The sequence below is a fragment of the Pleurodeles waltl genome, chromosome 6 (genome assembly GCF_031143425.1).
Source record: "Pleurodeles waltl isolate 20211129_DDA chromosome 6, aPleWal1.hap1.20221129, whole genome shotgun sequence".
NCBI classification, from domain to species: domain Eukaryota; kingdom Metazoa; phylum Chordata; class Amphibia; order Caudata; family Salamandridae; genus Pleurodeles; species Pleurodeles waltl.
The window spans coordinates 1,712,308,925-1,712,321,346 of record NC_090445.1 but is presented as its reverse complement, the minus strand read 5'-3'; the positions used below and the strand labels follow the sequence as shown (position 1 = coordinate 1,712,321,346).

Sequence of the window (12,422 nt, the reverse complement as noted above, 5' to 3'; positions counted from 1 at the left end):
ATATACACAAGATATATGTACACAATACCAAAAATATGCAGTATAGTCTTAGAAAACAGTGCAAACAATGTATAGTTACAATAGGATGCAATGGAGACACATAGGGATAGGGGCAACACAAACCATATACTCCAAAAGTGGAATGCGAACCACGAATGGACCCCAAACCTATGTGACCTTGTAGAGGGTCGCTGGGACTATTAGAAAGTAGTGAGAGTTAGAAAATTAGCCCTCCCCAAGACCCTGAAAAGTGAGTGCAAAGTGCACTAAAGTTCCCCAAAAGACATAGAAGTTGTGATAGAGGAATAATGCAGGAAAGACACAAACCAACAATGCAACAACTGTGGATTTCCAATCTAGGGTACCTGTGGAACAAGGGGACCAAGTCCAAAAGTCACAAGCAAGTCGGAGATGGGCTTATGCCCAGGAAATGCCAGCTGTGGGTGCAAAGAAGCTTCTACTGGACAGAAGAAGCTGAGGTTTCTGCAGGAACGAAAAGGGCTAGAGACTTCCCCTTTGGTGGACGGATCCCTCTCGCCGTGGAGAGTCGTGCAGAAGTCTTTTCCCGCCGAAAGAACGCCAACAAGCCTTGCTAGCTGCAAATCGTGCGGTTAGCATTTTTGGACACTGCTGCGGCCCAGGAGGGACCAGGAGGTTGCAAATTAGACCAGGAGGTAGAGGGGACGTCGAGCAAGACAAGGAGCCCTCTCAGCAGCAGGTAGCACCCAGAGAAGTGCCAAAAACAGGCACTACGAGGATGCGTGAAACGGTGCTCACCCGAAGTTACACAAAGGAGTCCCACGTCGCCGGAGACCAACTTAGAAAGTCGTGCAATGCAGGTTAGAGTGCCGTGGACCCAGGCTTGGCTTTGCACAAAGGATTTCCGCCGGAAGTGCACAGGGGCCGGAGTAGCTGCAAAAGTCGCGGTTCCCAGCAATGCAGTCTAGCGTGGTGAGGCAAGGACTTACCTCCACCAAACTTGGACTGAAGAGTCACTGGACTGTGGGGGTCACTTGGACAGAGTTGCTGGATTCGAGGGACCTCGCTCGTCGTGCTGAGAGGAGACCCAAGGGACCGGTAATGCAGCTTTTTGGTGCCTGCGGTTGCAGGGAGAAGATTCCGTCGACCCACGGGAGATTTCTTCGGAGCTTCTAGTGCAGAGAGGAGGCATACTACCCCCACAGCATGCACCACCAGGAAAACAGTCGAGAAGGCGGCAGGATCAGCGTTACAGAGTTGCAGTAGTCGTCTTTGCTACTATGTTGCAGTTTTGCAGGCTTCCAGCGCGGTCAGCAGTCGATTCCTTGGCAGAAGGTGAAGAGAGAGATGCAGAGGAACTCTGATGAGCTCTTGCATTCGTTATCTAAAGTTTCCCCAGAGACAGAGACCCTAAATAGCCAGAAAAGAGGGTTTGGCTACTTAGGAGAGAGGATAGGCTACTAACACCTGAAGGAGCCTATCAGAAGGAGTCTCTGACGTCACCTGGTGGCACTGGCCACTCAGAGCAGTCCAGTGTGCCAGCAGCACCTCTGTTTCCAAGATGGCAGAGGTCTGGAGCACACTGGAGGAGCTCTGGACACCTCCCAGGGGAGGTGCAGGTCAGGGGAGTGGTCACTCCCCTTTCCTTTGTCCAGTTTCGCGCCAGAGCAGGGCTAAGGGGTCCCTGAACCGGTGTAGACTGGCTTATGCAGAATTGGGCACATCTGTGCCCAAGAAAGCATTTCCAGAGGCTGGGGGAGGCTACTCCTCCCCTGCCTTCACACCATTTTCCAAAGGGAGAGGGTGTAACACCCTCTCTCAGAGGAAGTCCTTTGTTCTGCCATCCTGGGACAAGCCTGGCTTGACCCCAGGGGGGCAGAAACCTGTCTGAGGGGTTGGCAGCAGCAGCTGCAGTGAAACCCCAGGAAAGGCAGTTTGGCAGTACCAGGGTCTGTGCTACAGACCACTGGGATCATCGAATTGTGCCAACAATGCCAGGATGGCATAGAGGGGGCAATTCCATGATCTTAGACATGTTACATGGCCATATTCGGAGTTACCATTGTGAAGCTGTGTAATGGTGTCCCCGCACTCACAAAGTTCAGGGATTTGGCCCTGAACAATGTGGGTGCACCTTGGCTAGTGCCAGGGTGCCCTCACACTAAGTAACTTTGCACCTAACCTTTACCAGGTAAAGGTTAGACATATAGGTGACTTATAAGTTACTTAAGTGCAGTGTAAAATGGCTGTGAAATAACGTGGACGTTATTTCACTCAGGCTGCAGTGGCAGGCCTGTGTAAGAATTGTCGGAGCTCCCTATGGGTGGCAAAAGAAATGCTGCAGCCCATAGGGATCTCCTGGAACCCCAATACCCTGGGTACCTCAGTACCATATACTAGGGAATTATAAGGGTGTTCCAGTATGCCAATGTAAATTGGTAAAATTGGTCACTATCCTGTTAGTGACAATTTGAAAGAAATGAGAGAGCATAACCACTGAGGTTCTGATTAGCAGAGCCTCAGTAAGACAGTTAGTCACTACACAGGTAACACATTCAGGCACACTTATGAGCACTGGGGCCCTGGTGAACAGGGTCCCAGTGACACATACAACTAAAACAACATATATACAGTGAAAAATGGGGGTAACATGCCAGGCAAGATGGTACTTTCCTACATTCACCTCATCTTGATGAGCTGCGTGGTGATTGAGCTGTATGAAATTGGCAGTTACTGTAGAGTTTTAGGCTGCCCTGGGTCCCCGACGGTGGTATAGGCAGGCTAGTTGTGCTGTAGAGGGCTGTAGTGCGGTTGTGAATCAGTCCAAGTTCAAAGTCTTCTCAAATTCAAAGTATTTTCCTAGCGACGCCTCGCCCCTCTCCTGAAATGGTTGTCTTGACTGGTATCGAGGGGCGCATGAGCATGCTATACAGGCGGGGCGAAGAAAAGCAAGGAAGAGAATGCTCCTGGCCCCCAATCCACCCATGAGGTTGGAGTGCTAGGCCCCCGAAGTGGCTAACTTGCGCAAAGGTTGCCCAGTCGTTCCCGTTCTGGTTCTAGTTGGTAGTGGCAGTGGTGGTTTGCAGTGGTGGTTTGTGGCATCCTTCTTAACCCCTTCATGTCCCCTGGGCCAGTCATAGCCTAGGCCTCGGCTTCCAGGACTTTTCTGAACGGAGAGCGGACACAGATCACCCATCTGGTGGAGGTGGAGACGATGGAAGCAATGGAAATGATGGAAACGAAGGAAGTGGTGGCAAGGCACAGCAACCGGCCCACAAGCCACACCCGAACGTAGTCTGACAGCTTCTGTGGGCCTACCCTGCCACAGCTTTGCAGAAAGTATCCTCCCCTCCCCTTGTCTTACCGGGCAGCTGTGACTGTGTGCATGCTCCTCTGGCACTGCGCCGGTAGGGACCAGGAACTGGTAGGATCAATAGCAGGGGGGGTGTACAGCAAGAGTGACTCCTGCCATGTGGAGTACCTGATGGTGCTGCGCTATGTCAGCAACGGAGTGGCAATGGCTCTGCGGTTGTCCACAGTAGACTCAGGGGGCCAAGGCTCAAGGCACTCTTTGTCTGGCAAATGTTAACCCCCCCCCCGGCCAGAACCATCAACTTCAGCAGCAGCAGCTGTACCCTTGGTCGTAGTTTTGGTTCAAACCGCACAGCTCCACAGTTACTCCTCCTCCACGAGTCTTGCCTCTTATGCTGTCCGTCTTCCCTTGCGTTGTGCATCTTCCCTTGTGCTGTCCATCTTCCCTTGCGTTGTGCATCTTCCCTTGTGCTGTCCGTCTTCCCTTGCGTTGTGCATCTTCCCTTGTGCTGTCCGTCTTCCCTTGCGTTGTGCATCTTCCCTTGTGCTGTCCGTCTTCCCTTGCGTTGCGCATCTTCCCTTGCTGTATAGGTTGTCTATAGAAGGTACCTGCCATGGTTTGTCTTAATTCTTAAGGCCCATAACTAAGTAGTAGTTTCATCCTCTTACTGTTCACAAGTGCAACCAATATCCTGTGGAACACCTCAAGGCTTGACCTTGTTCCACATTCTTTTTAATATTAAATATTTATATCCAACCCTTGAATGCTCCTACCAAAGTTCATGGCTTTGCTGCGTTTTCATACGTGGGTGATCCCAACATAATCAGCTGAATTCATCAAAATCCCCCCGTTTCAGCGAGGGAACTGCCTGTGTGCCTAATATCAATGCAAAACTGGCAGTCACAATTTCTTTGAACATTTATCAGTTCCCTCCGTAATCCAAGCACTGTGTTAGCGTGGAGATGACCTTGGTTGGGTTATGCTTTTTCACTTTATACAATGTTTTACACAATCTTCTAACATTATTGCCATTAGCAGTGTGGTAGAGTTACCTCATTGGTTTCACGCAAGTCACCAGAGATTAACATACCAAGCTGGGATACTTTATACCACTAAGAAACTACCTCAACCTACTGAATTAAAATAGCATTACCGTTACTGAGAGAGAAACTCTGTTTATGATAAAGTTCTGGTTGGAGTGATTACATATAGTGGGGATTCCTTATCGCCGTTCCATGATTTACCATCCGCAGACTGATGGGCGCTCTGAGCAGCTTAGACCCTTCCGTAATACCTAACGTACTTGGTGAGTCTTATCAGGGGGGATGGTTTCACTAGCTGCTGCTGGCACAATTTTCAAAGAAGTCCTTACATACTTTATTATTGTATTCGCTTTCCTCTACTTACGTGGTATCCATCCCCACATGCTTTCATTTTAACTTTTCTGATTCATTTGCTCCCCAGTTAAGGTTCTGCTAAACCATACGGCAAAGTTCAAACAGAAGCAGTGCAGCGTCTTATTTATACACGTCAGTCAAAGCTGCTTAAAGAACATTTGCACATCGTACAAGAGTTCCTGATCCTACATAAAAGCTGAGAGATCTAGTATGGCCATCTACTCAACTTCCCTCAATTCCAGGCTTCTATTTGCAGCTTGCATTCGGCTAAGTGGGTCTTTGGGTGGTGGCTGTATCAGCAACGGTATAGTCAGACACCCCATCAGTAGAAGGTTCATGAGTTTGTGCAGATATCTAGGGTGAAGCCAGGTAGAGGGAACATGTCTTCTCTCCTTTTCCAATCCTAGTAGATTACCCTGGGAAGTTTTACTGCTGGGAAGGATGTGTGGATTAGACGTACAAGACATCAGATGGGACACTCATGACACAATGGATGTGCACACATCTCTAACAACTGGCACACAGTAGTATTAGCGCAAACTGGCACTGGCAGACATCACAAAAACAACACAGACTGGGGAGATGATGTGTTTGGATAATGGGGAGATGGTGCCTGAGGCAGAGTTAAATCCAGAGGGTTCATCAGTGCTTCCCTGTGGGTGCATTACTGTAACCTGCATGTAGATATTTATGTGGAAAACTGATACAATGTGTATAATTAACTCCTTCCTTTAAGGGGTGACTTTGGGGTAGCAGTTGTAAGTCAGTCCTGTATTCCTGGTGATGTGAACACCATGCTGGAACCAGACTCCACTGAGTGACATCTGAAGAGACAATTTATTTCCCTCACCTGTGTTCTCCTATTTTTGCCCCCAAATTTGCCAAAATGCATTATACTTACCCCTAAGAGAAGAATCTCCTGTAGGTGTTGAGATTTCATCTGATCCGTGGTTGAATTCTACCAACAGTATGCACAGTTCGTGAAACTGGGCCAACAAGGGTTCAAGTGCCAAAACAAATAAATGAGGTGATAAGGATCAGCCCTGAAGAGCTCCGAAGAGCCCTGAAGAGCCCTGAAGAGCCCTGAAGAGCCCAGAAGAGCCCCGAAGAGCCCAGAAGAGCCCCGAAGAGCAACGAAGAGCTCTGAAGAGCCCTAAAGAGCACCGAAGAGCCCAGAAGAGCCCCGAAGAGCCCCGAAGAGCCCTGAAGAGCACCGAAGAGCACCGAAGAGCCCTGAAGAGCACCTCTCTGAAGTCAGAAATAAGAAATCACCGAGGCTTTAGGATCAGAAGATAATAAAGAAATAATTTGCAAAAAAGTTGATTCCTGCCCATGCCATGTTAATGATAAAAATCCCATCCAAGCTTTCCTCAAATCTAAATTGACAGTGGCAAGGGGTGACTTAAGCACACAGGCTTTACCTATGACATTTAGGATACTGCTATAGTGCAAGGAAGTCAGCCTGCTCAATATGGATAGTATTAGGAGAAAGAGACTTAAGGTTCATTGCCAGTATCCTGGCAAAAAAACTATCAGAGTTGATAATTTAAGTAGGGTCATAATTTTTCCAAAAAGTAATCTCATGACCAGATTTGGGGATTAAGCCAATCTTTCTTATTATAAATCAAAACCTTTGGGCCCAAGGACTAAAGTGTTAATTACAGTGGCTGGAAAACCCATCCAGACCAGAATATTTTCTACATTTCGAAGGTGGATAGGGCTCTGAAGTAATGCCATGGTGTAACAAGCTGGAATAATTTAGTGAATCATGTTTTTTCTAAGATTGAATAATCTATGCTTTAATTTGTTCATACTTTTAGCCCACCTTTAGAATTTCTCCCCAGACCTTTTCCTTTCTTCAAACAAAATTGATAACATCTCTAGAAAAAGCTTTGCTAATGTACCAATCATATGTAACAGAAGAATCCCAAGGATCAACTCAGTGTCCATAATTTTGAGGAAAACAACTGATATTCAATTAAAAAAAACTGAGTGTCATCTGTAAGAGAATTGTTAAACCTCTATCTTTTGCCATCTGTCATAAGAGGCAAAATGTCAGAAAAAAACAGGGTGCGACCTGAAGTAAGTATTGAGACTTAACTATAACACAAATAAATCAATTATCTTCAATATTTCAGATGGGGTCGGTTTGAAGAGATGTTCTAAGGAGGAGTAAGGGTAGAACTGAGTTGACTTGGCGAAGCTCCCAACATGTGCTGAGCAAAAGGTGACTGATCTATGGGAAGCTCTAATGTCTAGTGTGTAATCTGGCCCGGGCTCCATGGGGACCCACTTCCATCTAACTGAACCCCTCATGCTTTCACCTTCGAATGACTAACGAAGCCTCACTGTCTATGGTAATAACCAAAAGCCTCTTACTGGATCTATGTGTTTGAACACTTCCAGCCTCTGCGACTATCACTGAAAAATGAAAATGTGGCTTCGGCAGTTCCTCAAGTTACCAGGGAATGTCACGATCTTTGGAAAAGATGAAAATAAATGAATGTAAAGCATGCCAAGATAGCAAGATAAACAGTTACTGTATTCATTTTATTTATTTATCACAATTAAACTCACAGGTTGATTCCTAGAGACACTCCACATACCACTAAAAGCATCTTTAGAGAACAGCTAGCGCTGAGACACAGGTCAACGAGTCAGCAGATCACAATCTTCATTTAAAGCAAGGTTATTGTAAATTCTACATTAACTGCTTATAATATAGTGCAAAGACACACAAAGAATTATCTCATCGCACAATGACAAGCAACAGACGGGCCTATTCATTATGACACTCCCCTCCCCCATTCCCCATTCCGATGGCATCTGATCCAGTTCACAGATCTACAACAAAGGACTTCTCTCATGTTTTAATATCATCACCTCTTCATATGGATGCATTGTCCGACCCCAATCAACTCTATGCGAATCCATGACCCTACCCCTATAGACTCCATGGTCCCACACCCATCAACTCTGTATGCGACTCCATGGTCCCAACCCTATTCCCTCATTAGGAGGTGTGCTCCTGACTCCATCCACTTGACGTACGGATGCACAGTTCCAACACTATCCCCTCTACATACGGATTTGCGGTTCCAATAAGGATGCACAGTCTCTACAGCACCCACTGTCCATACAGCTCTAACACTATCCACTCTGTATACAGCTGTACCATCCTAACAGCATTCACTCTACATAGATGTACAGCTCCAACACTGTCCACTCTGCCCACAGATGTCTGGGTCTGACATTAACCACTGTGCATAGAGATGTATTCCTCTGCCATTATTGAAAAATAGAAATTAATGTATGACTCCATCACTGTCCACCCTGATCACAGATGTATAGCTCTGTCAATATCCACTCTGTATCAAGATGTATGGCTCGGTCACCATAAGACTGCTGAAATGGATGCCTTGCTTCAACACTATCCACCCTGCACACAGATGTACAACTCTGACACTATCTGCCCTGCGCGCAGACGTACAGCTCTGACACTATCAACCCTGCGCGCAGACATACAGCTCTGACACTATCAACCCTGCGCGCAGACGTACAGCTCTGACAATATCCACCCTGCACACAGATGTACAGCTCTGACACTATCTGCCCTGCGCAAAGAAGTACAGCTCTGACACTATCTGCCCTGCGCGCAGACATACAGCTCTGACACTATCTGCCCTGCGCGCAGACGTACAGCTCTGACATTATGTACCATGTAGATGGCTGCACATACAGGAATGACTGTTCCCCATGTTTAGACTGGATCTGTAAACTGAGTGCAAAAACATACAGAGCACCCGGCACAAATGTTGTAAGTATTCTGGTGTCTTTGCACACATTTATACCAGTTATAGTTAAATAACCTCATGAGACCCAGCATTTAGGGAAAACTGCACCCAGTACCAATGGACCTTTCTAAATCTGGTTACCGTAACACCAATACAGTGGGCCTGATTCCCAAAGGTAAACGTACACTATTGTTTGCTATTCATCTTGTTATGTGCGGAGTTCTCCGCCAGGACTGTGGAATCTCCACAGTCGTAAACTTACTATTAACTCGGAGTTTGTGAATAGCAAAAAAAAATAGAACACAAAGTTGTTTTTTACCTTTGTGAATTAGGCCTGTCAGTCATTCACTCGTCAGATAATCCAACACCCAGGGCCCAGTCCCTTCTCTGGTGATTTTGTTTTATCCTTTGACAAATTCTACACCTTCCACAAAGTGGTTCTGGAATCCAAAGACAGTGTCCCCCACAACACTATCTACAGCTGATTTACTGATGACATCTGCATTCAGATAGGAACTAAGGGCCATATGTACAAACACTTTTTCCCAAAGACATAGAATGGGTAAAAACCTTTGCTACATCTGGCCCTAAGACTGGGAGAGAAGCCTCATAACAAGGGTCTCATCACTCAGTCCACCTCTCTGTAAACACCTCCAGTCTCAGTCCTCAAAGACCTCAGCAAGGTACAGGAATCGGATGCACACAAAGATGAAGGGCATTGTGGGAAATAAAAGGAGAGCTGATGCTCCTTGAAAGTGATCTACTGAACTTAGTTATACAAATGGAAAGTCAAAATCATGACATATTGCTGCTTGTTAAATCACAAAAGTTAAATGTGTCTGAAAATGCTAAATTAAATGCCTACACTTCAAACTAAAAGCAAGAATGATATGTCATTTCAAGGTGTATTACTCCAAAGGCAAAATAAATCAAAATATATGACAAATAAAATGTTCCTCTGTACAAACAATCTCTGAATGTCCCAGGTACAATCTCCCCCACCACCACCTAATGATCAAGGGCACAATTGTAACACTAGGGTTGAAGTTCCCATGGAAGCAAGAAGAGGGCGACAGAGACAACACTCCAGGTCAAGAGGGAACAGCGCTGCTTCTTCCTGCCTCGTTCAGGAGCGAAGGATAATGGATGCCCAGAGATGGATCTCGTCTCGGTCAAAGGATGTTCGCTCCTTTCTGCAGATGCTGATGGGAGTCTCCAGCCCCAGGTCTTGGATCTGTAATGGAAAGAGGGAACAGCGCTTCTTCTTCCTGCCTCGTTCAGGAGCGGGGGATAATGGATATACAGAGATGGATCTTGTCTCTCTCAAAGGATGTTCTTTCCTTTCAGAAGATGCTGATGGGAGCCTCCAACCCCAGGTCTTGGATCTGTAATGGAAATACTGACGATCAGATATTTCTACAGTAAGAATCCCATCCTCAGCCAGAGGACAGATTATAAGTAACAGTGCATGGCAAACATGAATATACTGAATATCACTGAAAAACACTGTGTAGGAAAGTGCCCTTGTTGGCATGGTTACTCCCCCACTTTTTGACTGATATTGATGCCAGCTTCGATTGAGAGTGTGCTGGAACCTTGCTAACCAGGCACCAGCACCATTGTTCTTTCCCAAAATCTGTACCTTTGTTCCACAATTGGCACACCCATGGCACACAGCTAAGTCCCTTGTAAAAGGTACCCCTGGTAACAAGGGCTCTGTGGCCAGGGAAGGTCCCCAACGGCTGTAGCATGTATTATGCCACCCTGGGGGACCCCTCACCAACCACATACACACTACCCTTGGAGCTTGTGTGTGCTGGTTGAGAGAAAAAGGCAAATTCAACATGGCACCCCTCTCAGGATGCCATGCCCACAAACCACTGCCTGTGGCATAGGTAAGACACCCCTCTAGCAGGCCTTACAGCCCTAAGGCAGGGTGCACTATACCACAGGTGAGGGCATAGCTGCATCAGCAATATGCCCCTATAGTGTCTAAGTCCATTCTTAGACATTGTAAGTGCAGTGTAGCCATATTGAGTATATGGACTGGGATTCTGTCATTACGAACTCCAAAGTTCCATAATGGCTTCAATGAATAATCGGAAGTTGGTATCAAACTTCGCAGTGACAGTAAACCCCCACTGATGCCAGTGTGGGATGTATTGAAAAATGCACCCAGAGAGCATCTTAGACATGCCCCCTCTATTTTACCCAATCCTTTAGTGCAGGACTGACTGGTCTGTGCCAGCCTGCCACCAAGACGAGTTTCTGACTCCATGGAGGGAGAGCCTTTGTGCTCTCTGTGGCCAGAAACAAAGCCTGCAATTGGTGGAGGTGCCTCCCACCTCCCCCCCTGCAGGAACTGTAACACCTAGCAGTGAGCCTCAAAGGCTCAGGCCTCTTGTTATAGTGCCCCAGGGCACTCCAGATAGTGAAGATCCCCATCCCCTGGACAAAGCCCCACTTTTGGTGGCAATTCCGGAGGGAAAATTAGGGAAAGCAGGAATGAGTGACCACCCCGGCCAGGACCACCCCTAAGGTGTCCAGGGTTAGGTTTATGTTCCTCTCCCCAAAGGGAGTGGACACAAGAAGGGTGTAGCCACCCTCAGGGTCAGTAGCCATTGGCTACTGCTCTCTGACTCCCGTAATGCCCCTAAATCAAGGATTTAAGGGCCCTCCTGAATACAAGTCGTCAGATTCCTAGTGACCTCAAGAAAACGAAAGAAGGACTGTGAAGCTGAACCCAAAGCAGAGAAGAAGGAAGACGAAAACTGATTTGGCACCAGCCCTACCGGCCTGTCTCCTGCTTCAGAGAACCTTCAAAAGAAAAGAGACACATCCTGCGGGATCTGCAACCTCTGCCAAGCTCCAGAGGTCTGGCGTGCATCACAGAGGACCGAGAACTCCTGTGGACAGCGGCAATGTCGAAGAAGAACCGATATCTATGGTCTCCAGAGCCTCCTCAGATCCACGAGTCCTGACCACTCTGCACCCGACACCCACGGCCCATGTCTAGGTGGCCCAACCAACTAGAGAGGATCCCCATGCGATTCTGAGTGAGTGCCTGTGAGAAAGTAGCCTCTTTCTAGCCATGTTACCCCCACTTTTGGCCTGTTTGTGAGTATATCTCAAGGTGTTTTCACTGTCTCACTGGGATCCTGCTATCCAGGGCCCAGTGCTCATAGTGAAAACCCTATGTTGTCAGTATGTTTGTTATGTGTCACTGGGACCCTGCTAGCCATGACCCCAGTGCTCATAAGTTTGTGGCCTATATGTACGTGTTCCCTATGTGATGCCTAACTGTCTCACTGAGGCTCTGCTAACCAGAACCTCAGTGGTTATGCTCTCTCTGCTTTCCAAATATGTCACTAACAGGCTAGTGACCAATTTCACCAATTCACATTGGCATACTGGTACACCCATATAATTCCCTAGTATATGGTACTGAGGTACCCAGGGTATTGGGGTTCCAGGAGATCCTATGGGCTGCAGCATTTCTTTTGCCACCAATAGGGAGCTCTGACAATTCTTACACAGGCCTGCCAGTGCAGCCTGAGTGAAATAATGTCCACGTTATTTCACAGCCATTTACCACTACACTTAAGTAACTTATAAGTCACCTATATGTCTAACCTTCACCTGGTGAAGGTTGGGTGCCAAGTTACTTAGTGTGTGGGCCCCCTGGCACTAGCCAAGGTGCCCCACATCGTTCAGGGCAAATTCCCCGGACTTTGTGAGTGCGGGGACACCATTATACGCGTGTACTATACATAGATCACTACCTATGTATAGCATAACAATGGTAACTCCGAACATGGCCATGTAACATGTCTAAGATCATGGAATTGTCACCCCAATGCCATTCTGGCATTCTGGCATCCCCCGGGTCTCTAGCACAGAACCCGGGTACTGCCAAACTGCCTTTCCGGGGTCTCCACT

General features: G+C 47.2%; 1 protein-coding gene across 1 annotated transcript in view; it reads right to left on the bottom strand.

Moving 5' to 3' along the window:
- Positions 1-7,220: 7,220 nt before the first annotated feature.
- The window catches only part of LOC138301428 (RLA class I histocompatibility antigen, alpha chain 11/11-like), a 338,345-nt gene continuing 333,143 nt past the window's right edge, over positions 7,221-12,422 (bottom strand). The window contains exon 8 of the mRNA XM_069241918.1: positions 7,221-9,868. The gene's annotated coding sequence lies outside the window, so the exon portion shown is untranslated. The remainder of the gene's footprint in view (positions 9,869-12,422) is intronic.